At 50.3% G+C, this 25,348-nt stretch overlaps 1 long non-coding RNA gene across 6 annotated transcripts in view; it reads right to left on the bottom strand.

The window, feature by feature from the left end:
- LOC116661080 overlaps positions 1-25,348 on the bottom strand; it is a 261,277-nt gene that overhangs the window by 140,895 nt on the left and 95,034 nt on the right. The gene's annotated exons all lie outside the window — the stretch shown is intronic.

The following is a 25,348-nucleotide window of genomic DNA, read 5'->3' as shown; positions in this document are numbered from 1 at the left end:
TTTTTTGAAAAGAAAATTGTAGCACTGGTACAGGAACAAACAAACCAATGAAACAGAAGAGAGAACCCAGGGTGGGGGAAATATATATATGATGTGTTTATGTGTGTATTAAACTGGACATATGACATGGTGAAATCACAAAGCACTGGGGAGAAAGGTGGCTCGCTTAGTGGGTAGTGCTGGGAAGACTGGCCTACCACACAAATGAAAAACAAGTTTAAAACTCTCCTTCTACTATATTAAAACTTGAACTCCAGAAGATTAGGGCCCTAAATGAGATCTGTAAAACTACAAAACTAATGGAGAAAGTGTAAAAAGAATATCTTTGTGACCTTGGTGTGGGAGGATTTCTTTAATAAGACCCCAAAAGACTTGAACCATAAGGCAAAAAAGAAATGATGCATTTGACTAGAATAAAATTGAGCCTTTCTGTTCACTGACGAAACGGAAAGACAGAGTTAACAGGCAGGTGACCAGCCAGGAGAAGATACTGCAAAAATTAAAATAAAGAATATGTGTATATTTAGTGTATATCATATATATTTGAATTCTTTTAAATCAACAACAAAAAACTAGAAACAACTCAGAAAGGGCAAAAAATATGACTAGGTAATTCACATAGGTGATATCTGCAAAGTCTTTCCCTATAACAGGTACATGAAGAGATGGAATCTACACGGTAATCAGAGAAATGCAGACGCCCCCTGTCAGCCCAGCAGCACTTAGAAAGCCAGATAACACCAAGTGCTGGAAAAGATGTGGGGAAACAGGGACCCACAGGCACTGCTCGTGGGAGGGAGCTCCGATGGAGCTGATCTCAGGAGCCATCAGACAGTTCTAAGTAAAGTTGAGCGTGGCCAGCAAGCCCTCTCCTGGGTAGCTACAGCAGACACCCATAAGAGGACATGCTTGAAATTGTTCATCACAGCAAGGAATTGACCAGCCTGGGTGTCCACATCACTAGGGAATCAAAAGCACGTTTATTGGATGCATTAGTATGAAAAACTATGTACCATCTAGAAGTAATGCAACAGATGTATGTACAGCAGCATGAACTAGTATGAAAAACAGAGTGGAATGAAACAGAGAAAAATACATATGTATGTGTTATATACATGTGTATATTGTACATATATGTTATATACATATGTGTTATGTGTGTTATATCATGTATGTATGTGTTGTGTGTTATATACATACATATGTATTGTGTATATGTCCATATGATATCTATTAGACATAGAGAAGTATGGATGGCGTGAGATGGAAAAAAATAAGGAAACAAAACAAAATAGGGCCCTTTCACAGATGAATGATGACAACTGCTCTGTACTCCAGGATATGATTAACTCAATTCCATGCAACTGCCATCTGATAAATAGGAGAAAGAATGCAACCACTCGGAATCACTTGGCTCCCCGAGAGTGGCACTCCCATTCCTGATCCATTGGTTACAACAGTTTCTCACACCTGTAGATTTGTGGGCTTGGCCCCAGGGACGGGGATTTAGTAGATCTGAAATGGGGTTACCTGACACGGGGTTACCTGACACGTGGCAAGCCAAATGCTGAGAGGCAGAGTTTCGCTGCAGAGAAAGGGTTTATTCACCAGGCAGCCAGATGAGGAGATGGGAGAACAAATCTCACATCTGCCTCCCCGAAGGCGAGGGCCTTGAGATATTTATGGGATAAAGAAGCAGGGTGGTCTTAGATGTGGGGAAAAGGTGAGGTCGTTAGGGTTCTGGGCAGGTGTATGAGTTACATGCTTCTTCATGGGATGCATGTTCAAAAATGGAGGCACTTAACGTATCTGAGGATGGAATTTTTGGCCTTCTAACATCAAAAGGTGGTTCACGGGACACCTGCACAGGCCCAGTTTTAGGAGTGGTGGCCCTAACCAGTCTTAGCCGGCTTGAACTGGACAGGAGCCAACTCCAAGTTCTTGGAAAACAACTTAAGCACACACCCCCGCCCCCGTTACTATAGTGACCAATACGTCAGAGGCGTTATCTATACGGATGGCTAAGGAATCAAAAAATAACCAAGGCGCGCCTGGTCAGTGAAGGCAGGTTACAAGCGGAGGGGTTTTTACAATCTGTTCCCTTACCTGCTGTTCTGTAAGACAAGCTCAAGAATTCCTGTTAGTCCCCAGTTTCCGTTAACCCTGTGGGGCATGGTTTCACAATGGGGTTTTTTTAACCCTATGGGTCTCGGATTCAGTGGGGCCTGAGACTTTGCAATCCTGACCATCTCCCTGGTGATACTGAGGCTGCTGTCTAAGGAAATGTACCTTGAGTAGCAAGTCAGGATAACCACAGGCCCCCACAGCACCTGCACTTCTACCAGCTCCTTCCACTCGCCCAAGTCTGGCTTCCCTACCAGATTACAAGCCCCACGAGAGCAGGGTCATGACTCCCTGTGTCCCATTCCCCGACCCCCCATGCCTAGCTCGATGCCTGGCACATGGCACAGATTCAGTAAGTGTTTGATGGTACCAGGCTGGACATTTAAAGTTTTTGAGCAAGAAAGTGACTGATAAGAATTAGGGAGTCCGAATAGAAGTCTCGCCAGCAACTGGGGAAGAGTGGCTCAGGGTGGGAGTAAATTAAGTTTCAGGGGAGGAGGGTCTAGACCAGGGAGGCTGGAATGGAAATGAAGGCTATACTATCTGCCCATCAACTGCCTACTCATCTGAGTTACTCTCATCTCTCCCTCCCCCTCTGCCACCCTCACCTCCTCCTCCAGCTGAATTCAGAAGGAGCACCGCAGGGGCACGATCAACTCCACTCCATGGCATCCGGGGAGGGGGGATCCTGGCTGGAATTCACACTCAGTCCCACAAGTCCAGAGTGGATTAACCAAGTATGGATGGATGGACAGCAGGTTGGCTGGATGTAAGGCCATGTGCTGCCTTGCATCCAAAGGTTCAGGACAGGACCATATCTGAGGATGGAGGAGCATCAGTTGACATTTGTCTCAGCGGCTCTTTCTGCCCCTGCATCATTTTTCCTCTCTTTTCTGTGCCCAGTCCTTTGTGCTTTTGCTTGGAGAAGACCATTGAAGCAGGGGCCTATGGCCAAGTCAACACATCCACTTTGAACTCAGTCCCCACACCTGTGGCATGAAACATGAAACCCTCCAAGACACGACTAAATGTTGAGATTCTAGAAGGTTATTTACACCTTCGTGTGTTTTATTCTGTTCCCCTTCCCTAGTGTTTTTGCCCCTTAAGAGGATGGGGGCAAATAAGTTATTCTAATGGTGCAGCAGTCCATGTGCAGGGAAGGATACAAAGACCATGGTCTTCCCTACCTGACCTGGTCAGTGAGCCTTGGGAGGCCAGTCTATCCAATTCAATCTATCCAATTCAGTGTGACCCTCTCCCGCCTGCATGAATCACTGCAGGCTGGACACAGAGGAGATGCCACATCTAGAACGCTGCTCAAATTTTCCAGTTGTCATCCAGGATTCAGGCAATGGGAAAAGATATTCTTTATTATGCCTGAGGCCCTGGGGAAGGAGGGCCTGGATCTGGTATGTGAGGGGGTCTGTCGTACATCAGCCAGTCCATCCCTGGGGCTGCAGGCTTCAGCAGCCCCCAGACTAAGAGACTGCTGAGCACCCCCACTCTGGGGAGCCCCATTCCCAACCCCAGACTGACCTCTCCTGGCCAGACCCCGCAAAGCAGTTTGAAAGAGAGGGTGAGGAGTCATCACTCCTTCGTTGTTTTCTCACCGCCTTCCCCGAAAAGAGAGGGGAGAAAGGGGACGAAGAGGAAATCAGAAAGAGTAAGTGGGCCTTCCCACCCTCCAGCCTCCTCCTGTCTCCCCGCCAGACTCCAGCTGTCGGCCGAAAATCACAAAGCCTTTTCGCTCAAAACCCAGAGGAAAAAAAAGAGAGGAAAGCAAAGAGAAGGGAAGAGGCAGCAGCGAATTTCAAAAGGAGGGCTAATTTGCGCAGCGCCGGACAGCTGCATTTGCATAATGAAATGTGCAGAGGATGTTTGGCTCATGTATTTTTTAGAAGGTTTAACTTTAATTTTATTTAGCCTAAGAAGGGCATGTCACTCAAACTCTGCTGGTCATTTATAAAAATATTTCAATTGTGTTTCCAAGGAGCTGTCTTTCTGGCCTAAGTGGCTGGTGCCCGAGGTTGTGAATGCTAATGCAGAGGTCGGGAGATCGATGGGGAGGGTGAGCAAGGGAGAAAGACAAAAATGGGCAGGGGAGAGACACCGAAAAAGAGACTCAGAAGATGCCGAGAAGAAAGGACAAGCAGGGGAATTTGACAAAACATTGTAAAATGACTATAAGTCAATTAAAAAAAAATGTTAAAAAATACAATAAAATAAAATTTGAAAAAAAAAAGTAAAAGGAGAAAAAAAAAAGAAAGGACAAGCAGGAAGACGAAGCGAGAAAGAGACAGTGTGTGGGGTGAGGCAAGGCCCCCTAGACTCAAAAGAAGCAGGTCCGGTAAATAGCCACAGTGGGAGTGGGGATGGGCATTCCCAGTGGACCACACCTCACTCGTGCAGGTGGGCCCAGCTCTCCCAGCCCGTGGTGTTTGGATTTTGTTTTGAGTATCGCTACTCTAATCTCCAACAAATACCGTTTCCAACGAGGCCACTCTAGGACCAAGCTGTCTATTTCCACCCCTGGGGCCTGCACTGGAAGCATTTTCTCCGTCTGTCATTCTGAACTGTTGTGAAGGAGCTTGATTGCAGGCCGTTTGCAATGGAGATGGACAAGGGACAGCTGAGCTGAGCCCTGCCCATGTCCACTTCCTTCCTCTTGCCATCACAGCAACAATTACCCTTCACCTCCCCTCTCGCGCTTCCACCACAGACCCTCCAGCCTCCTGAATAAAACACTCTTAGATTTTCAAACCACGTGTTACAACATCGGCACATGGACTGAGAGGAAGGAGAAGCTGGACATGCAGCCCAGTGGTCTTCCCCCAGCGGCCTCAAAGTGCTCCAGAGAAACCCGAGAATCTCAGACCCATGTCAAGTCTCTGATTTGCTGATGTAGAAACAGATCTAGAGGCAGGAAGAGACTCTACCCTAGAGACGTCCAGAGCCCCCGGGTCAGAGCTCCCCCTGGTCAGAGCTCTCCCGGCCACACCTCACTGCCTTCTCCTCCCCTTGCTAGTCCGCCCCTGGGCTCCCTCTGCTTCCTCTTTGGGTCTCAAAGGCCAGAAAAGAGATATCCTGCAACTTGCTCAGAAAAATTCCACCCCAACAAAATGATTTAGATCTCCTTGTATGGTTCTCTGCGCCAGCTGTCCAGTCAGAATGTTCAGGTCTTAACTTGATCTGTGGACACAGCCTGAGGACCATGCATTCTGCATCTGGGGACACCTCCAAAGGTCCCAGTCTCAGAGTTCACAATATCTGATCCAGAATGTGGAGCAGAGGGGCCAGACACACCCCCTACCCCAGAAAGTGTCCCAATCCCTACTGCAAAAGAATTAAAATTACACACTCAGCCAAGGCAGCCCAGGGCTGGTAGCTAACTCTCAAAGTTCGTGGACTTGGCAGGGGGATACAGGGTGGGGAAAATATAGCTCATATGTGACACGTGACAGGCAGGCTGAGGTGGCAGAGGATTTAGAGTTGAGCAGTCTGGATTCAAATTTGCTTGAATTAATCACTTGAGCAAGTCACTTAACCTCTGATCCTCCAGTTCTTTATCTTAAAAAGGAGGAAGACTATCCACTCATCAGATCGTCGTGAGGTTTGACATCCTGCATTCTCGTCTGCATGGCCCCTGGTGGCAGAGAGGGTGGGGGCCGTCTGCCAGGCATCCCAGTGGAGAGACCCCATGTGCAAAGCCACCAGCCCTCGGCAGCTTAGGAGACAAGAAGAGAAAGGGGAGAGCACAGCCAGCTTCTGCCCCTGGAGGATGCCTCATGCGGTAACTACTACAGATTTCCCATTATTTGTTGGCCCTTGTTGTTAACAAAAGAGCTCGAACAAAGACTAGAGAATCAGAGACGGCTGGGAGCCAAAGGGGTAGAAACAAACCAATGCAAGACTCCATCATACTCCCATTTCGAAGACAAGAAGTCTAAAGCCCAGAGAGGGGGTTGAACAGCCCTAGGTCACAGAGCTGGTCATGCAGAGCTGAGACCTGAACCACTTCTCCAGCACCTGGAATCCTCTCCCTCCTCCTGATGACAAGACTAACAGCTTCTAGTGGGTAAAACTCCCCATGCCTCCAACACACACACACACACACACACACACACACACACACACACACACAGACAAACACACACACGGGCCAGGAAAGGGCTTGAGTAGGTTTCCAGAGCACCAGTTTCTGACATGCAGCTGAGACCAGACTGGGGTGGGAGAAGAGCCAGGGGAGGGGGCTGGCACTGGCCACGGCGGCCCCTTGGGAGGCGCGTGCATCTGGCCAGCCAGGCCCGGCAGCCCAAGCACACTAATCCTGCTGTCAGCCAGGCCAGGCGCCGGATTAGGAAATGTCATGTTTCAAAGGAAATTATTTCCATTTTCTCCCCAGGAAAGCAAAGGCAGAAAGACAAGCAAACTCCTGGGGTCATGTAGTGGGAGACAGGCCAGCATATGGGCCTCAGACAGGCGCCTCCATTCCCCCTCCTCCAGCCCCTCTGCGGACACCCAGAGGTGACAGCCATCGCCTCACTGAGTTCATCCTGGCCAAGGACAAATGGATTTCACAGTTTATCAAGGGAGGAAGGGGCGTGTCATGGACTCATCAACCATGACCCACCTTTGGCCCCTGCTTTCCCTCCCTGGTCTCAGCCACAGCTCCACACTGGAGCCCCTCACTTGGCTGGGCCGCCAGCCCTGCCTCCTGGGATGAGCAAGTCTGAGACAGAAGGATGCCGGTGCCGGAACCTCTGCCTCTGCACGGCCCTGAGACCCTGCATCTTGTCTGGGGCTCCCCACTCTGCAGGCAAGACAGAAATCTTCCAGACACAGAGGATGAAATCATGCACCCTCCTACTCTAGATTTCTCTCTTATTATTTTTCTGTGTCTCTTCCTTCCCCAGTCTCATCTGAGACAATAATAAACACTTCTCATTCTCACCACCACTGAAAATTATGGGGCTTCTTAATTACAAAAGTAATGTCACAATATTAGCAATTAATTAATTCTAATCTGGCCCCGAAGAGAGGAGGTCAGGCATACAATCGCCTCGCAGCCTCTGGAGCCGAGGACCACCCCGACGGGTATTGTGATTGAAATATATTTGTATGGAGTTATTAGATACTATCTGCAATCAATCCATTACCATAAACTTAAGCTTCCCCGTTCTTTCATATTAAATGAATTTTCATATCACATTTCCCAATAAGTACTGCCTCGAGTCATCCCTTATTTATCTAATAACGCCATGCAAATATTTTATTATATTTCAATGAAATGTGTCTAAAACTATTACCTTGTGCTGCCTTTGGGGTGTGGAGGGAGCAGTGCTGAGTGGGACGTGGGGAGACTTCCCTCTGCATCTGCTCAAGAAAAGCAGCCTCGTTTCCCACCTCCTATTCCTCTGCCCCCACTCCAGCTCCCCCACCTCTTTCAGGGAGGAAGGTCTGCAAGGAAAGTGTTTCCTAGCCCCAGACAAGCTGAGGACCTGCAGGGCAAATGCAAGCCCTTCAAGAAGGAAAGCAGGGACCCCTTCCTCAACTCGAAGAGGCCTCTGCCCCACTCCTCTGGCCATGGACTAAGATCAGTAAAAAATCTATTTTCCCTGTGCTTTGTTTGATGGTCTGCTGTCTCCGTGCTGAAATCCTTAATCATTTTTGAACAAGGAGCCCACATTTTCATTCTTCATGGAGGGATTCCACAAATGATATAGTTGGTTCTGTCCAGGATACACTTCAATTCCACTTCTCGACACACTGCACGCGCTGGGGTGTTTCCCTACAATCTAGCAGCCAAACCTCTCTGGTCAGAGGAGGAGGCCCTTCTGGTCTTGCCTTTCCACCCTTCCCAGCACAAGTCCGCTCCCAGGGAGCTGGCCACGGTGCTGATGAGGACCCCGAGGCTTGTGCCTAATGCCATGCATCCAACAAGTAGAGAGTGCAGACTAGATCCCAGAGCCTGGTCTGGGATCACTCCCTGACATTGCATTGCTGGTGACACTGTCACAAGGCCATCCTGGGTGTGGGGGCCATTGGACTAGGTGACAGCCCTAACAGCATCTAGCTCCAGCCCTGCTCAGTATCCCCCAGGACCCAGGCCCTGCTCCATATCCATCTGTGGCTACTTTCACTGTGGCTGAGTCAGAGGTGAACCTTTCCCCATTGTCCCCTTGTGTCTGTTGTTCAAGTTTAACTAATCTTGGAAGGGCCAGTCCCTTGTCAACCAAAGCTCCCAAATGGCCATTGGGTTCTTTTAACTTTATGGCCAGTTCAGCCAAGAAATGCATTTTCCAGGGACTGCTGGGCACCTACAAAGCAAGTTGGCATACACATTCCCTTCCATTCTCTGGTCTTCAATTTTACCATCTGCAAAATGGGAAATAGTGAAGGTTTTAAAGCACCACGTGGAGAGTTACTATGTTTGATTTCTAGTTCTCAGGCAAGTATGTGGAGGGTAAAATACGTCCTCAGTGATCTGCTTCCTATGCTCTTTCCCAGGCTCATGGTGTCCTGTGTGAGCCTCTATACGTGTCACCTCCATGCCCCTGAAATAATTCTCCTTTCTCCTCCATACTTTTTACCAAGTTCAATCTCCTCAGTCAGAAAGGCAAGGAGGGCTCTTGCAAACCCACCCACAGTAAAGTGGAACTGACTGATAACTAACCAGGAGGGTAAGAAGTCCCACTTGCCCCCGCCTGGAGTATACCAGATGCCCACTGTTGCAGGACTGAGCCAGTGGGGCTGACCCGGCTCCCCAGACCTGCTGGGGGTGAGGAGGTCAGCTGGCCACAGAGTTCTCGGAGATTAAGCTCCCTCTTTCCAGGCCTATTCCTGTTAGGGCTTCCTGCCTGCCTTCTCCTCTCACTCCCAAAGTACCCATTCCATCTCTGCAGAGCCATTTTACAGATAAGGAAACTGAGGCCACATGCTGAGTCACTGCAGACTTAAGACTCTCACTGGGATCCGTCTGATGCAGTCTCATGCGCTGCCTCTCACCCAGGCATTTGCACTGTAAAAGCTCCTGCTCACAAAGTAAAACCTTGACTCTGGAATCCTGGAAGGTCTTCATTCATTCATCCAATGAATATTTACAATGCATGGATGGCGTGCCAGGCACAGTTCTGGGCATGAAACAACTAGACACAAACATGGGCCTCCAGGAGCTGATGTTCTGGCCTTTGATTGCAGTCCTCCAGGGACCCAGAAGCTGCCCTGGCCCAGCTCTAAGCCCAGAGCAGCCACCCCCTGGCATCTAAGCCCTTGAGTCAGGAACCACAGAGAGGGGATCCGGGGCCAGTGTCCTGCTCGCCTCCTGATTACACCCCCTGCTTCTCAGGCTTGGCCTCTAAGTAGCCGACCTCAGATTTGAGGAGAGGCAGAGCCACTGCTCAAGGGAGAGGGATTCCAGGTGCTAGGAGAGAGCAGAGATTTCATGATGCAGAATCTTCCCAGAATGCCCTAAATTGTGCCCTGTAGGAACCACTCACTGGTTAGGTTAGCTTGTACCCAAGCCTCCTGTTCCCTGTGTGTGTGTGAGACAGGGAGAGAGAGAGACCCATCACTCAGTCCTAGCTCCCTGAAGGCAAAGACACCGGCCCCTGTGACTCAGGCACCCGACCCAGTCTCATTCAGGGGTTCAAGGCCTCTCAGTCCAGCAGGGGGACTGACCACTGGAAAATCTGTCTGACAGGGTGCAGACCAGCCCCAGGCCCCCAGGAGGATAGGGTTCCTCCTCCCCGTGTTCCGCTCCCTCCCCCTCCTTCCTCCTTCCTCTAATCACTCATGGTGACAGATTGACAGAAGTGCCCCCACCAGATAAAACCGCCTCTGGGCACGAGTACAAAACATAAAACATTTAGGGAAAATCATCCAAGAACAGTTGGCACCACGAGTAAACTGCTTTAAACACTCAACTATAAGCAACCAGTTTAAAATTCTGGCTCAGCTGAGTCCTGGCATCAGCCCGGCCAGCTTTGCAGGGTCCCCCATCCTCACCCTCCTGGGGCCCTCCTGATCACAGCCACCGTCTCCCAGTGGGTCCCCTCACCTCCTGAAACTGGGCAGTAGCCCCTCTCCCCCCATAGACACATCCCAGGAAGTCCCAACACTGGAGGACACAAAAGGGGGGAGTTTCCCTTTTTGTGGAATCCTTTCCCACCAAACCCGCACCACACACATCCCGCTACAGCGCTGAGGATTGAACAGGGCTGACCAGGACTCCTCTTTTGACAGGTGCACTAACTGCATGGAGACCGTCACAAAGCCTGGCCTCTCTGATCATTCTCACCATTTGCACAGTATCTATGGTCCACAGTGTTGTTCCACATCTTTTATCCCACCTGCCCTCACAGCAGCCTCTGTGGTGGTGGGGAGGGAGGCGGGGCACTCCAGGCAGAGGGGACATCACGACAGACTTGGGACAGCAAATATTTCATCTTGATGTAGCACAGACCAGGGTGGCGACAAACCAGGAGAGAGGGGCCATGTCCCACAAAGGCAGGTAAGTCTTTAGATGCCTGGAAGCCTGGGGGTAAAGGGGATCCTCTAAAGGGTTTGGAGCAAAAGAGTGGTGAGAACTATCTGGTTCTGATAGAGATAAGGGATTGGACGGGCAAGACTGGAAGCCGGGAGACAAATTTGGAGGCTAAGGCAGTCATCCAGGAAGCAGTAGGAATGGAAAGACAGCGAAGTATTTAAAAGAGACAGCAGAGGTAGATTTGGCAGAAGTTGGCATTTTTAGAAGACAGGAAGTGGAAACAATCAAAGCTGACTTCAGGGTTTGAGGCTTGGGCAGCCAGGGAGAGGGTGTCCAGAGCCTAGAGCACTGCCAGGCACTGCCGGGCACACAGCAGGCACTCACTAGACATGTATGGAATGAATGAATTCCTCAAGGGACAGAGACAGCAGGAAGAGCAGGCTTGTTGGGGGTGGAAGGTGATGAGTTAAGCTCTCTTCAAAAACAAAGAGCAGCAAAGAGGAGGATACACAGGTAGTCTCGACAGAGGCTAAGATGCCAAAGTTTGGAGCTGACAGATCACAAGTGAAGCCATGGGACTGGATTCAAACACCCAGAAGGAATTGTGATGTAAAAGTGAAGTAGGCAGAGAACTGAATATTAAGAAACATCAAAAATTTAAGGAAAGGGAGTTTACAATGGTGACCACGAAGGAGAAGTCAGAGGTAGGAAGAAAACTAAAGAAAACTGCACCATGAAATCCAGGAAAAGAGCTCATGTCCTGAAAGACCAGGCAGCTAGGTCTACTGACCTGGAGAAGGCAAGGAGGATCGGAGCGAAGCCTGCCATTGTATTTGGGGACACATTCATGTCACAGGTGACCTCAGCAGAGTGGTGGGTGAGAGCCGACTGACTCCAATGGAGTGACTGAAATGAAAATAGGCAATTATGACAATATTTCAAAGAAAGCTGAGGCAATAACCAGGGAGGTGTGTGAAGTCAAAGAGGGGGCGTGTTTGCTTATGTAAAGGGAGACGTACATGTTTAAAGGATGCATGGATGGATTCAGAAAGGGAGGGGTGTGTCTGCAGTTTTAGCAGAAGAAAGAGCTCATTGATGGGTGAGGTAAAGGCCCTGAACAGGATACAGGAAACTTGGTCTCACTGTCCACCAAGACAGGAATGATCCAGGAAAATACCAGATAGAGATGCAGAGAAACTGGTACTGGGGAGGGGAAGTGTGTTGACAGCATTCTGGTATAAGGGCTTCTGTTGTCTCAGTGGTGTCAATGTGGGATGAGGGGAGAAGAGGATAGAGTGTTGAGGAAGCTCAAAGAGAATAAAGAAACTTTGAGACAGCTTCGTGGAGAAATGGGAAGAGAGCTACCTAGGGAATCAGAGAAGGATTGCTGAATTTAGGAGGTGCCTGTCTGCCCAGCACCATGCATGTGTACGCATGTGAGTCCAGCTGCACTCATCACCCCAGACTGAGAAGTGGAGAAAGTAGACCATTGCACTGATCCAGGGTTTAGAGGTTTTCCAGGTCGGGAGACAGAAACAGTGGAGCAAAGGGCCTGAGAATATTGCAAAAGAGTGAGCTGAGATGGTTCAGTTTAACTAGTGGGATCATGGAGTGCGCAGACATTTGGTTAAACATTATTCTGGGTGTGTCTATGAGGATGTTTTTGGATGAGATTAACATTTGAACACATACTAAATAAAGTAGATTGCTTTCCCCAGACGGGTGGGCCTCGTCCAATCAGTTGAAAGCCTGGCCTTCCCATGAACAGAGGAAGACTCTTCCTGCCTGATGGCTTTCAAGCTGGGGCAACAGTTCTTTCCTGCCTTCAGACTGGAACCAAAACATTGACTCTTCCTGGGTCTTGATCCTGCTGGCTTTTAGATTGGAACTATACCATTGGCTCTCCTGGGCCCTTAACTTGCCAACTACAGATTTCGGGACTTCTCAGCCTCCGTAATTGCATGAGATAATTCCTTATAATAAACCTCAGGGTCGAGGTAGAGGTAGAGATAGGGATAGAGATATATCTCCTATTGATTCTCTGTAGATCCCTGATTAGTACAGCGGTTAAGGGAAAGGGTAGAACTCAGTGGTAGAGTGTGTACTTAGCATGCACGAGGTCCTGGGTTCAATCCCCAGTCCTCCCATTAAAAAGAATAAACATAAATTTAATAAATAAACCTAATTACCTCCCTTTAAAAAACAAACAAACAAAAAATACAGTGGTTAAATGATGAATTAAAAAATTTAAGCAGGATGGGAAAGGAAATGAAGACAGAAAAGGTAAAGAAATCAAGGAACACCCCATGAGAGTGAAAAACACAGAGTGGAGGAAAGAAACGCAACAAAAGAATCTGGCTGATGGGAGGTTGTGGTCCAAGCACAGATGCAGGATTTCAGAAGGGGCACAATTCTGGATGATAAGATCCACCACGACATTATGGGAGTGGCTGAAAGCAGAGCAAAGATCAGGACCAATATACTCGTGAAGAGATGTGAGGGCAGAGAGGCCAGGATTTTGGATGAGTCTCCCATGTGGCAGTGAAGTTCCCAGGACCTTGGGGGGGCCTTGGCATGAGGATGCAGATGGAGGCAGATGCCATGTGTTCAGCGAGTGAGGGGAGTTCCCTTTATTGTGCTAAGCAGTGGAGGTTGGGGGGTTATTGCTGCTCCAGCATCACCATTCTTACGCAGTAACCAAGGCTGGCATGAACGAGCACTATCATGGGATTTAGCCAGCCATGAGGTTTCCATGAGAATTAATCACAATATTTCCCTGGCAGACTGGATTGGCAGAGGAGATAGACATGGGAAGATGGTTGAGGGGAGAAAGAGAAAAGGAGAAGGTAGGAAGAATCAGACTTTTACAGGACTCAGCCACAGCCCGGATTGATCAAGGCTACACCCTCACCTAGACCAAAGATTCCTCCAGGCTCCTGGGGTCTGTCCCAAATGTGCTGTGGAACAGTCTCTATGTCTTTGATGTCTCTTTCATCCTGAGATGGCTCGTTTGTCCATTTATTCACTCAGTGAACACGCATCGACCACCTAACACAGTCCAGCACTTTGCTGGGGGCTGGAATTAGAGTGATGAGCAAGACACGCTCCAGAGACCTACGTTGCTCTCCGGAGGGGACTGTAGATGGAAGGCAGCCCCCTCAGAAATCCTTCCTGGAATCATCCACAGCCAGGGGGAGCTGGGCGGCCAGAGCCCATCCCTGGGGAAGAGCCTGCTTCTCTGGCCCTTCCTGGGCAAGTGAGAAGAGGCAGGACTTCTCCACCCCGGCTGCAGGGCTGCGTGGATGCATGGCTTCCCCCAGAGATGGCGCCATCAATTTGGGAAGGTTTTGAGCCTGCACAGCCTTGACCTTCCTGCCTCCCTCAAAGCCCAGAGGAATAACTCTGTGCCCAGGAGGAAGCTGAGGGTGGGAGAGAGAAGGAGTGGAGTGGTGGAGGTTTGCAAGTGATGATGTTTTCACCCTTTGAGGCCCTAGCCTGTCTGGCATCATTGAGGCTGCCCTCTGGGGTCACCAACCTGCCCCTATGCCTTCTCTCGGCCCACCCTTCTCCCTCTCTCCCTGGCTGCCTTGCCAGCCCCCTTTTCCTGCTGTACCACAGCAACTCCATCTCAGGCCATCCTCCCTCACATTCATCTCTGTCTTCTCCACTTCCTCTCTCTCTCACTCTCTAGTCCCTGGCCTCGCCTGCTCCCCTTGCCTCACTCCGTCTGTGCCTCCCCCTTCCCTCCCTCAGTCTCTAACTCAGGCTCTGCCTCTCTGCCCCCTTTTCCTCCCTCTTTCTCTCCTTTCAAATCCAATGCACAAGTATTTATTAAGTCTGAGCCCTCCTCGCTCCTCTCTCTCCTCTTCCATGACTCTGTCTCCCCTTCATCTCCACTCCCACCCCACTCTGCTGCCCTGTGGTCGGTTCCACTCACCCCGGAGCCAGCCCGCATGAGGCTGTAAGCAGCAGGACCCAGGGGATGAGGGACGAAATGTGTCCCTCGCACATAAACTGAAAACAAGCCAGAGACCCCACCACCACCACCCTCGGCTCCTCCCTCCAGGCAGCCAGGGGAATGTACATTATTTAGAGAAATTATTTAGCATTCTGCTTCTGTCATTTCTTGCCATGGCACCAGGCCCTGATATGTGATAAAAATATCAACATTAAATCGACTCTGACCATTTCTGGTTGCTGGCAGTGTCACTAGAGCCTAGAGCCGGGAGCAGAGTCGACAGCTCCTGCAGGACCTGGAGTTCCAGCATTGGTGGCAGCCACTCTCGAAAAAGTCTCCAGCCTCCCAGCCCGGAACAGGCAGCCCCTGGGGACTGGCTGCTGCCCACACACCACGCCACAGCCACCCACCCTCAAGTCATCCCACTTAGCCCAAATGCCTCACCCTGGAAAGTGTCTATCTCACCATCAGTAGAAAAATTCTGAGTTAAAAAAATAAAGTAAGTCAAGCCACTATGTGAGCAGTAAGTCACATGGTATATTTTTAAAGTTTCATGTCAGTTCTGGCAGATGGAAATGACAGCCCCATAGTACAGACTTTAACACCAAGGCTCAGAGAAGTTAAGTAGCTCTCCGGAGGACACACAGCTAACAAGCATGTTAGGACCTGGTCTGACTCAAGCCCAGGGTACCACGACATAAGGAGCTGGCAGAGCATCTGGCGTGCAGTGATCAGAATCCCACTGACTGAGGCTGTGAATCTCCTCTGAAGGCCAATAAAGGATGCGCCCTTCTTCCTAGCCTCTGACCACCAGCTTGGGGTGGACTAATTCAACCCACCTGGAGGGGGAGGATGACCTTCACCTGCCTTGGGGATGTCGGATGCTGGTTGGTGACACCTGTGCACCATCCCGACCCTTCGCCCTGCATCAGGCTAAGTAAGGATCCACTAGGTGACTGCGAAGAAGAGGAAAGATGTAGACCTGCAGGAAGCAAAGGGCAGGACACCAGGGAGAGCAGGAGGAAGGACAGAATGTGAAACTGGAACCGAAAGCAGAGAGCGGTCTGCCCTCACGGGATGCTCCCCTGACTGACATCGCCCTCGTGGGTCTCTCCCTTCTTGGGAGCAGAAGCCTCCTTCTTTTGAACTAGCCAAAGGCTGAGCAAGGAACAACTGTGCAGAAAATGCTTGCTTGTTGGGTTTTCTCTACTCAGGGCACACAGTGGAGGTGGTAACCACTTCTAACAGCACCAGGGCCATGGGTGATGGTCCGGGATAGGTCTCACCTGGTCCTTGAGAAAAGAACTTAGGGGCTCCAAGCAGTAGAAAGTCAGCATTGAGAAGGGGAGGCCACGAGCCACCTTCACGGAGACAAAGGTCCAAAATGAAGGAGGTCATAGACTTGTCTGTCTCTGCGGGGTAAGCCCTCCTTGGGAACTGCGTTTAGTGCTACGTGTTTTAGAGAGATTTAGACAAAGAAGAGTCACCAGGACGCAGACAGACTTCAACTGCTGGCATCGGAGAGACATTAAAGGAACTGGGCAAGTTTAGCCAATACAAGACTCACAGGGACATACTAACCAGTATTTAAGGAGCTGTTAGAGAATGAACTTGACCATTGGGCCCATAAAGTGTGGAATTCAGACTGTTGTTGGAAACTGCCGGAAAAAAAAGATGATTTAGGCCCCACGTGAGGACCCAGAAGTTAGAGCTAAGAAGCATGTCACATAGCAGTGCTTCCTGGCTATGTTCACAACACAGCTCACACAGAAACTGATCTCATCTGTACCACTCACCAGGGGAAAGGGAACAGACAAGGTTGCCTAAAGTCATGGGTGACAAACAACGGGGCTCTGACCACCCATGTGCAGCCCTGTGGCTGAGGAGAATTCACAAAATGTGTCGGATGGGAATACATTGGAGACGTTCTCCTCCAGGGGTAGTGAGCTGCCGATCACTGGAAGTGTGCAAGGAAAGACTGGATGAGGCTTTGGAGGAGAAAGGCTGCTGCAGAAGAAGTTCAAATATTAGAAAGCAAGTTGGTCCCTCTCAGCTCAGAGCCTCCAAGATTCCGGGCCTCCAGGGTGGACCGGCAGTGGGCGGCCCAGGGGCTCCGTGCACAAGCTCAGATCTGGGGCCTCTTTCTGCTCCTTGGAGGGCAGAGGGTTTCTGCACTAGTCAGTCCCTCACAGTGATGATCTGTGTCACCCCACCCGCATGCTGTAGGAGACGCAGGTGGCCCTGGGCTACGACTCTCCCATTAGCCTCCCACCCTGTGTGGGATGAGGCCTCCAGATGGACTAATGAAAATCACCCAAATTGAGTTTAATTGAGCAGAAGAAAGGAGGACGGATCCCATTCATTATCCCCAGGCCGACCCTCGTGCATCATCCCAAACACAGAGCAGTGCCACTTCAGACAGACAATAGCAATTAGTGATATGGGACTTTGACATTGTCAAAATAAAGATCCACGCTCTGCTCACAGAGTGTCAGATGACAAGGTGGCCCCAGGTTGGCCCCGCAAGACTCCCCCAGCATGTCCGGTGTGACCTGGAGCCAGGGTCTTGGCCTCTCTGAGCCTCCTCAGCTGTAAAGCAGGTTGGCTAGAGCCCACTTCACAGTCTTGTTAAAGGATTTTATGACCTGGTGTGTGGCACTGCCACGGACACCCTGTGTGACCTTGGGAAAGTCACTGCATCCCCAGTGTCTCCCTCTGTAAAATGAGGGGTTTGCCACAGAGACCACTGAGGTTCCTCAGGCCCAGAGGTCCTGCACTCTATGATTTGGGATCTCGCAGCCAAGCCGGTGTGGGCCAAGAAAAGCCACCAGACACTGAAACCTCATGCCTCTCTCCCTCCCTCAATTCCAAACTGGATCCCTTAGGACAAGGGTCTCCAAGTCACCCTCCCTCCTACTCCTCAACCTCAGTCAAACTCAGACACCAATTCTGCAAATGTCATCAGTCTTACAAGACTCAGAAATCACTAGCTTCTGATGCATGAAGCACTTCAGTGTCCCCAGCCAGGTGCCCTCCGCCTCTGCCCTCCATAAAAGGCAGCCCATACTTTGGAAGATAAAAAGTCACTAATGGTTTCTCTCTCTACTCCAGTATTGATCAAGAGAGTACCAGCCTATTGGTGTTTCATTGACAGCCAGCTGGCTCTCTTGCCTGGGGTAGATGGTCTTTAATAAGACAGAAAGAGACACTCTGTTAGGTCACGGAGTCAGAGGCCAGGATGGCCAGGTGAGGGGTGGGCTGGGCAGCTGGACGAGTTGGGGGTATAGTTCTGTATTTCTGGGACAGCAGCTCAAGGGCCACACCTGTCCGCCTCCAGCCTAGCCCAGGCAGTCTGTGCGGGGGGCCTGTGGATTCACATGTCTCTCTGAGCTGACACTCTCAGCTCCCCTCATAGCTGTGCACTGCATCTCATCAATACCCTCTCCTCACCCCAGCTGCACCCCCCTCTCCACCCTGCTGTGTGACCCAGGAGGCCCACCTGCATGGGCTGCACCACTCAAACCCCTCTGCTCTCCGGCTTCCATTTGAATTTATCAGAGGAAACACTGGTGAGGGAATTGGAGGTGGAAGGAGCGAGCGGTTGGGGTATTTATTCCAGGCTCCCTCTCCCACACGCTCTACCTAAGGCCACAACTCCTCCAGCTGCCGCTGCCTCTCAGGCCTGAGTGGTAATGCCGTGCCCACCATTGCTATGCCCTGGGGTGCTTCACCATTCTGGTCGGTCTTCCTTAACTCTGCCGACACTTCCTTCAATGGCCCCTTCATTAGACAACCCCTCTTAGATTAGGCCTCTGGAGCAGGGACTATGAACTGGCCTGCTCCTTGGTCCAGGCCGGTCAGGGGCCCTGTCCTCAGCCCTAAGCTGCTGTGAGGCTGCTGTGACAAGAGCCCAGAGGGCAGCAGAGTATATGAAGTGCCTTAGATGATCTTCACACGTAAGAAGGTCACACGCAGCCATGGGAGCCCATGCCCACTGACACCTCCGGGTCAAGGTTCTCGCGTCTGCTCCTTCCTCCAACCAGGACTGTATCCCCTGACCCATCCCTTCTTTCTCTCATTCAGTAAATCTGTAGTGAGCCCAGTCTACATTCCAGGCACGGTGCTAGGTACCAAAATATAAAACCAAATCAATAAAATAGATAAACAACAAGTTTATACTGTATAGCACAGGGATCTATTTTTAGTATCTTGTAGTAACTTATGGTGAAAAAGAATATGAAAACCAATACATGTATGTTCCTATATGACTGAAGCACTGTGCTGCACACAGAAATTGACACAACATTGTAAACTGACTATACTTCAATAAAAATATTTAAAAAATAAAATAAACCCAAATTAAAAAAACATAGACACTGTTCCTGCCACTAGGAACTCGCAGTCTGGTAGGAGTCGAGTCGGACATGCATAGAATTAGGGCCAGAGTCTCAGAGGTGCTGTGAGACGGGTCATCACGGGCACAGTGGGCTTGTCCATCTCTCTCTGAGACCTGGAAACCAGATGGGTGTCTTTTATTCAATCCATCAATACACCCAGCTACAAATTTTCTCGAGTGGGGCTATTTGGATTTGGACCTCTCTGGAAGCTGAGGAAGGACACGTCTAAGCCCTTAGACAGCTCTAACCCCAACACTCCCTTGTCCAGTTCACCAGACCACCAGAGCACTTGACTTTGCCCTTGGCTTCCTCTCCTTTGAGCAGCAGGTGTGGTAATCAGCAGCTTCACCATTTCACCCAGGGGGTCACCCTCTTGGAGGACGGGATGGGAGCAGGGTCCCAACTAATATCCCACCACTCCCTCCAGACTGCCACCCTCCAGACACCAGATGGGGCAAGTGTCAGCTGAGGAGTCCAAAGTCGCAGATTCCCCTCACAGGGTCAGGATTCATCCTGTGGCCTTCCTCCCGGGATATATTCCATCAAGGACGGGGTCTGTTAAGGGATCACTGCAGCTCAGAAAGGAATTTACGGGATTAATCTTTAATACTTGTCAGCATCAGTAATTTGGTTATTAAAAGAAGAAATAATAAAACAAGCTGAGCCCAAATCATTTGACAAGGTTCCCTCCTACCAAACACAATGCTCCTACACGCACATGCACACGCACACACATACACATACATACACACGTGCACACACACACCCCTCCACACAGACACACACACCAGCAGTCCCAGAAAAGCCCATGGTGGCAGCAGTGAGCACCAGGACGCCCTGATCTCAAAAGGTGAAGGTGAGGTTGTGACAGGGAGTTGGGGAAGGATGTTTCTTTAGGCTCCAAAGACAGCTATTTACAACAGATGGAAAAAACTAAATTGAGCAATCTATATCCCAAATATAGAGCTCGGGGAAGGTCTCCCACTGCTACTGACAATACATATTAAATAAGTGAAAAGCCACCCAAAATGATAAAAAGTTGAACGTAACTGAATGTTGTCAGGTAGATCCTACATTTGAATTTAATCAGATTATAAATCACACTCCAAAGACTTCAAAACCTACATACAACATGCCATCAAGAGAACTCACTTCTGGCAGAAAAGGAAGGTCATTCGTACATTCAACAAACATTTCTTAGGAACCCACCAAGGGCCAAGCACTGTGTCAGACACCAGGATACCAAGATGAGCTGAAGATCGCCCCTGCCCTCAGTTTACTCACAAGCTAGTGAGAGAAGCAGACATGGAAAAGGCAGTGACAGGACAATGGGCCAGCCCAGGCAAAGGCAGAGTGTTGTGGAGGGACAGCACCTCTGCCTGGAAGAAGCAGAGAGGGCCCAACGGCCGAGGTGACAGCTGAGACGGGGCGTAACAGGAGGCGCTGACCAGATGGAGGAGGGATGGAGGCACGCTAGGCAGAGGGAACAGCGCGTGACAGGCATGGAGGCATGAACAAGCATGGCGTGTTCAAAGAGCAACAGGCGACCCCCTGGGCTGAAGCAGAGTGCGAGGGACACCGACAGGCGCGAAGGCTAAAAGGTGAGTTGGGGCCAGATCAGGGAGGGTTCTGGCTGCCAGGCTAGAAGGTGTAGAAGTTATTTAACTGCAAGTGCTGAGCCAATAAGACTTTAAACAAGAATACGATACGTTAGAGCCGTGTTTTAGAAATATACATGGGGAGAACAAAGACCGTGGGGTCCTGAGGCCGTAAAGACCAAGGACTCCTCAGAGTGGAATCCCTTCCATGGGGGAGGGGTTGGATCGATGCTCTTCTGAGACGAGCACTCGTGAGACAAGCCCCATAGGAAGTGGGGTCATGATTTCAGGGGTCCTGCATGGAAACCACCCCCTTCCACTTTCTTCAGTGGGGATACAGCGGGTAGGGCTGATGGGCAACAGACTGTCAGTGGGGAGGGATTCCAGGTCTTGGAATAGTTTGGCTGGCTCAGGGCCTGGTCCTCCCACACAGAAGGGGCAATGGTGGAGAAGACCTCAGGGGAAGGAGCCAGGGCCCAAGATAAGTATGCAGATGTCCAAATCAGTTTTGTTTTGGGAAAATGTCAAGGTCATCAAAGGCCTCCAGGAGCTCATGAGACACAGAACAGGTAGAGGATTCTTGTAAAACTCAACTTACATGTTGATAAATCCAGGTCTAAAGAATCCTCCCAAAATCTGGGACAAAATAGTCAAAAACCATTTCAGGCTCTGGAAATCAGCTAAAGGCAAAACAATACATTGAGAAGACTTTGTTCACCAAAAACTGAACTACGGGTAAGAAACTTGAAAGTCTGCAAAGTTCTGCCTGAGACTGCCCTGCCCCCACCCCCACCCCCACCCCCAGCTGTGGTTCTTCTTGGGCAGGGCTGACCATAAAAAACAATAACCTTCACTGCAGGAGAGGGCTGCCTTGATTTGGAGCAAAAGGTGAGGAGGCTATGTCCAGCAGTAAGATGCTTGCTCAGTGGGGAAGCAAATGGACGAGGCCCATAGCTTTGCTGGACTGAGGTTGCCCTTCCAGCTGCAGCAAAGCAGTAAACCCACCAGAACCTTAAGAGGGAGTCCCTGGAAGTAAGAGAGGCACAGAAGGGCTGGAAAAGCATCCCTGTCTGGTATCCCTGGAGGCTCCATGCTTGCAGGGAAGACCAGGATGGTCTCAGAAAGTAAAAGCAGGGAAGACGTGAAAATTGCCTGAACTTGGAATGTCCACCCCCTCCCCAGAATCCACACACAGAGGTGGGAGCCTTCTGGCTGGTGTTTTGCATACACCTCTGAGTGATCACTGGCTGACCACTGAGCTATGGCAGACTTGGAGAAAACCCTCAGGAAGCTAAAAATAAAAAGAATTTTTTAAAAAACTGAGTAGAAACAGCAGCAGCATGTACTGCTGGGGAGACAAATTCCCCAGATTAAGTCCACGTAAGTTACTTTTTAAAAAAAAAAAATCCATCAACAGCAGCTCTCAAGAGTGAAAAATCAGAATCCAGAGTTTGTACAACATATTATCTAAAACGTTCAGTTTGCAACAAAAAATTGCAACATGAAAAGAAACAGTAAAATGACCCATGATCAGGAAAAAAAAGTCAATAGAAACCGACTCTGAGCAAGCACAGACATTGGGTTTGGTAGACAAAGACTTCAAAGCAACTATTATAAATGTGTTAAAGAATTAAAAGAAGCCATGTCTAAAGAAGTAAGAGAATACATGATGACAATGACTTAGTAAGTGGGGCATCTCAAGAAAGAAATAGAAACTATGAAAAAAGAATTTAATGGAAATTGTAGAATTGAAAAATATAGTAACAGAAATAAAAATTCACTAGGTGGGCTCAACAGCAGATTTAAGATATCAGAAGAAAGAATCAGTGAACTTGAAGATAGTCAATAGGACTTACCCAGTCTGAAGAACAAAGAGAAATTATTGAAGAAGAATGAACAGAGCTTCAGAGATATGTGGGGCAATATGAATTGTACCAACATACCTACAATGGGAGGCCCAGAGGAGAGGAGGGAGAAAAGGGGGCAGAAAAAAATATTTGAAGAATCAAGAGTGGTTCCAGTTTTGAAGTTCCCTTCACCACTCTGCTTTGGATTTGGAAGGACAGAGGGTGCCGGGGAGTCGTGAGAGGCTCTGTGAGCCTCAGCTCTAAGCTGCCTCAAGGGCAGGAAATTGGACTCATGGGTGCTGGGGGCCATGCTCTCACTTACACTGGTCCACTGGCCCTTGGAGGCTGAGCAGTTTGAAAGCCACGGTCTCAGGATGCAGAAAAGCCTCAGAGAGGCAAAGCAACCGCCCAGCTCACCAAGCCGGGACAAGAATCCAGTTCCCTCTTCTGCATGCCTCTCCCACCGCACTGGATGCCTCTCAGCTCACACATCCACGCCCCGTAGACTCAGCAGTGGGGGAGAGAACTGGTGTGACTCCGGGCTGAGTGGGCGCCTGGAGCTCCGGAAGGAGCAGACCGGAGACAGGGCTGAGCACAGAGGTGTGCAGGACCCTACAGAAACCTCTCCTCTTTCCACAAGGAGGTGGGCCTCTTGCCAGGATGGCCTGCCCACGCCCAGGGAGCCAGGCCCTCCCTCCAGGGGCTGATTCGGCAGGCAGGGCTGGGGCTGGACAGGATTCCCAAGAGCTATAGCCTCCCTTGATTCCCATCCTGGAGGACCAGGCCCAGCAGCCTCCTTCCTGCGCCTGGCCACAAGTCAGGTCAGCATCACTCCCTGAGCCCTTCCCTCTCAGCTCCACTCACACTTTCATTGCTCACAACTCTCCTGAAAAGGGGATGGCAGGTGAGGAGTCTGGACAGTTTGCCTGAAGTCACACAAATGATGGGCTGGATCTGCGTCCTCCTGCACTGACTCCTAAGCCCTGCTCTGCTCTCTAGGTCTCTGGGGATCTTGCCCCATAGAGTCACCCCCAACTCCTCTCCTGAGGGGGTGGGACAACAGGGCCCATGCTCCAAATGCAGAGCCCAGCACTGGGAAGAGGAGCAATTCTCCATCAAAAAACCAGCCCCCAGTCTTAGCCTGGACACCCTCTCCCACTCCAGTACCCTTTGCCTACCCTGCGCCCCCTTATCTGAGGCCAAAACCCAAGGAAGAAGATGTAACTGCCATTGGAGGCAGAGCAATTCAGATTCAAATAGTGACCACTCAGGAAGGCCCCACCCCACAGCCTCCTCTGGACGGTCCTCACCCCTCCAGGGGTCCCCCCCCAACCATGAACAAGAGCTCAGCAGGCACCCCCCGCCACACCGCTCGAGGGCCCCACTGCTGTGCCTCGTTCATCTCCCAGTTCCCAGAGTGCAGCTCACGCAAGGCACTCAGTGACTGTGGAACCACATCCACTACCACTGGCCTCCTTTTGTGCCTTTTTTTTTGGTGGCAGCAGTGGGATCTTTTGTGTCTTCTTTTATATGAATCAAAAGACCTGGATGTTTAGCCTTTCTGAGCCTCGGTTTCCTCATTCTTGGGAAAAGGAGAAACCCTGTCTCCCTCACTGGAGAGGTAGTAAAATTGAGGAAGAGGCAATAATAAGCATAAGTATTAATAATATTAATTCCTTTAAAAAATTAACATCAATAATCACATTGATTAATCTTAATAAGATCATTATTGATAATAAGTTTAAATATCATTTATACTATAAGTAATAGAGTGCTGGGAGAAGGGAGGGCAGGGCAGTAGGGGAGAGAACAGGGTGAAACTTGGGACTCACTAAGGACAGGAAGTTTGGGGAGGATCTGAAGAGGGGGAAGGCTGGGATGTGAGGGGTGGGAGGAGGCAGGAGAGCCCTGGAGGAAGGGGAGGCATGAGCAGAGGCTGGGTGGGTGCTGGCACTCAGGGCCTGGAGGGGAGAGGGCTGGAGGAAGGCGTGGCCAGCAGGAGGATAAAAACCAAGGGCAGGGGCCTGCGGGGTTGGGTGCCCCAGCAGCTGGGGAAACAGCAGGGAGTCCGCAGGCCCAGACTGTCGCCTGCGCGCTCCAAATTAAATAACTGCAACTCCCCTTTTATTTCCTCTCTGACAGAAACTTATTGCAAAGGCAGCTGCTTCTGACATTCTAATATTCAGAGTCACATCCTGAGGGATAAACCCATCGCTGTTGTCTAAGCCAATGATTTGTACTTAGAGAGGAGGGAGCCGTGAGGGGCCGGGAGAGGCTGGCCTGGGGCTGCTGTTGGCAAAGGAGGGAAGGAGAAGCTGGACCAGCCGGTCCCCCTGCAACAGGCCTCCAGCCCTGGAGTACCCCGCCCCTATCTACCAGCTCACTCAGTCACGTTGTTGAGCACTCGCTACATGCCGGTCTGTGCCAGGCACTGCACCGGTCACAGACACCCCTGTCAGGAAGCGCGCACTCCCCAACACCGGTACGAGCAGGCAGCAGTACCCCAAGCACATGGCAGAGCCCAGGGGTTCGAGACAGGTGCTTTGGAGACACACAAGGCTGGGTTCACATCCTTACTCTGCAGCAAGGTAACCTTGGGAAACTTTCCAAACATCAGCCTCTGTATGTTCAGAACAAGAACAGCCATGTGATCTACCTCCTCACATCAGCCAGAGACTAAATGGAAGGAAGCAAAGAAAGCGCCGACTGAGCCCAGTGCAGAGTAAGTGCTGGAAAGAGGAGCGGTTGTGAGAGTGACACTCGGGCAGGAGGCAATGCTGCTAGAAGAGGGGCCCGCTGAGGGCGGTGGCAATGTCAGGGAGCACCTGCTCCTATATCAGACAGTCCTGGGCAGCTAGGAGCTCCCCCACAGTTCCACACGTCCCTCTCCTGGCCTCAGACACATGTGGGACCCTCCCCCCCCAGGCAGCTTTGTGCAT

The sequence above is a fragment of the Camelus ferus genome, chromosome 33, assembly GCF_009834535.1.
Source record: "Camelus ferus isolate YT-003-E chromosome 33, BCGSAC_Cfer_1.0, whole genome shotgun sequence".
In the NCBI taxonomy this organism is placed as follows: domain Eukaryota; kingdom Metazoa; phylum Chordata; class Mammalia; order Artiodactyla; family Camelidae; genus Camelus; species Camelus ferus.
This window is presented reverse-complemented; position numbering and strand designations above follow the sequence as displayed.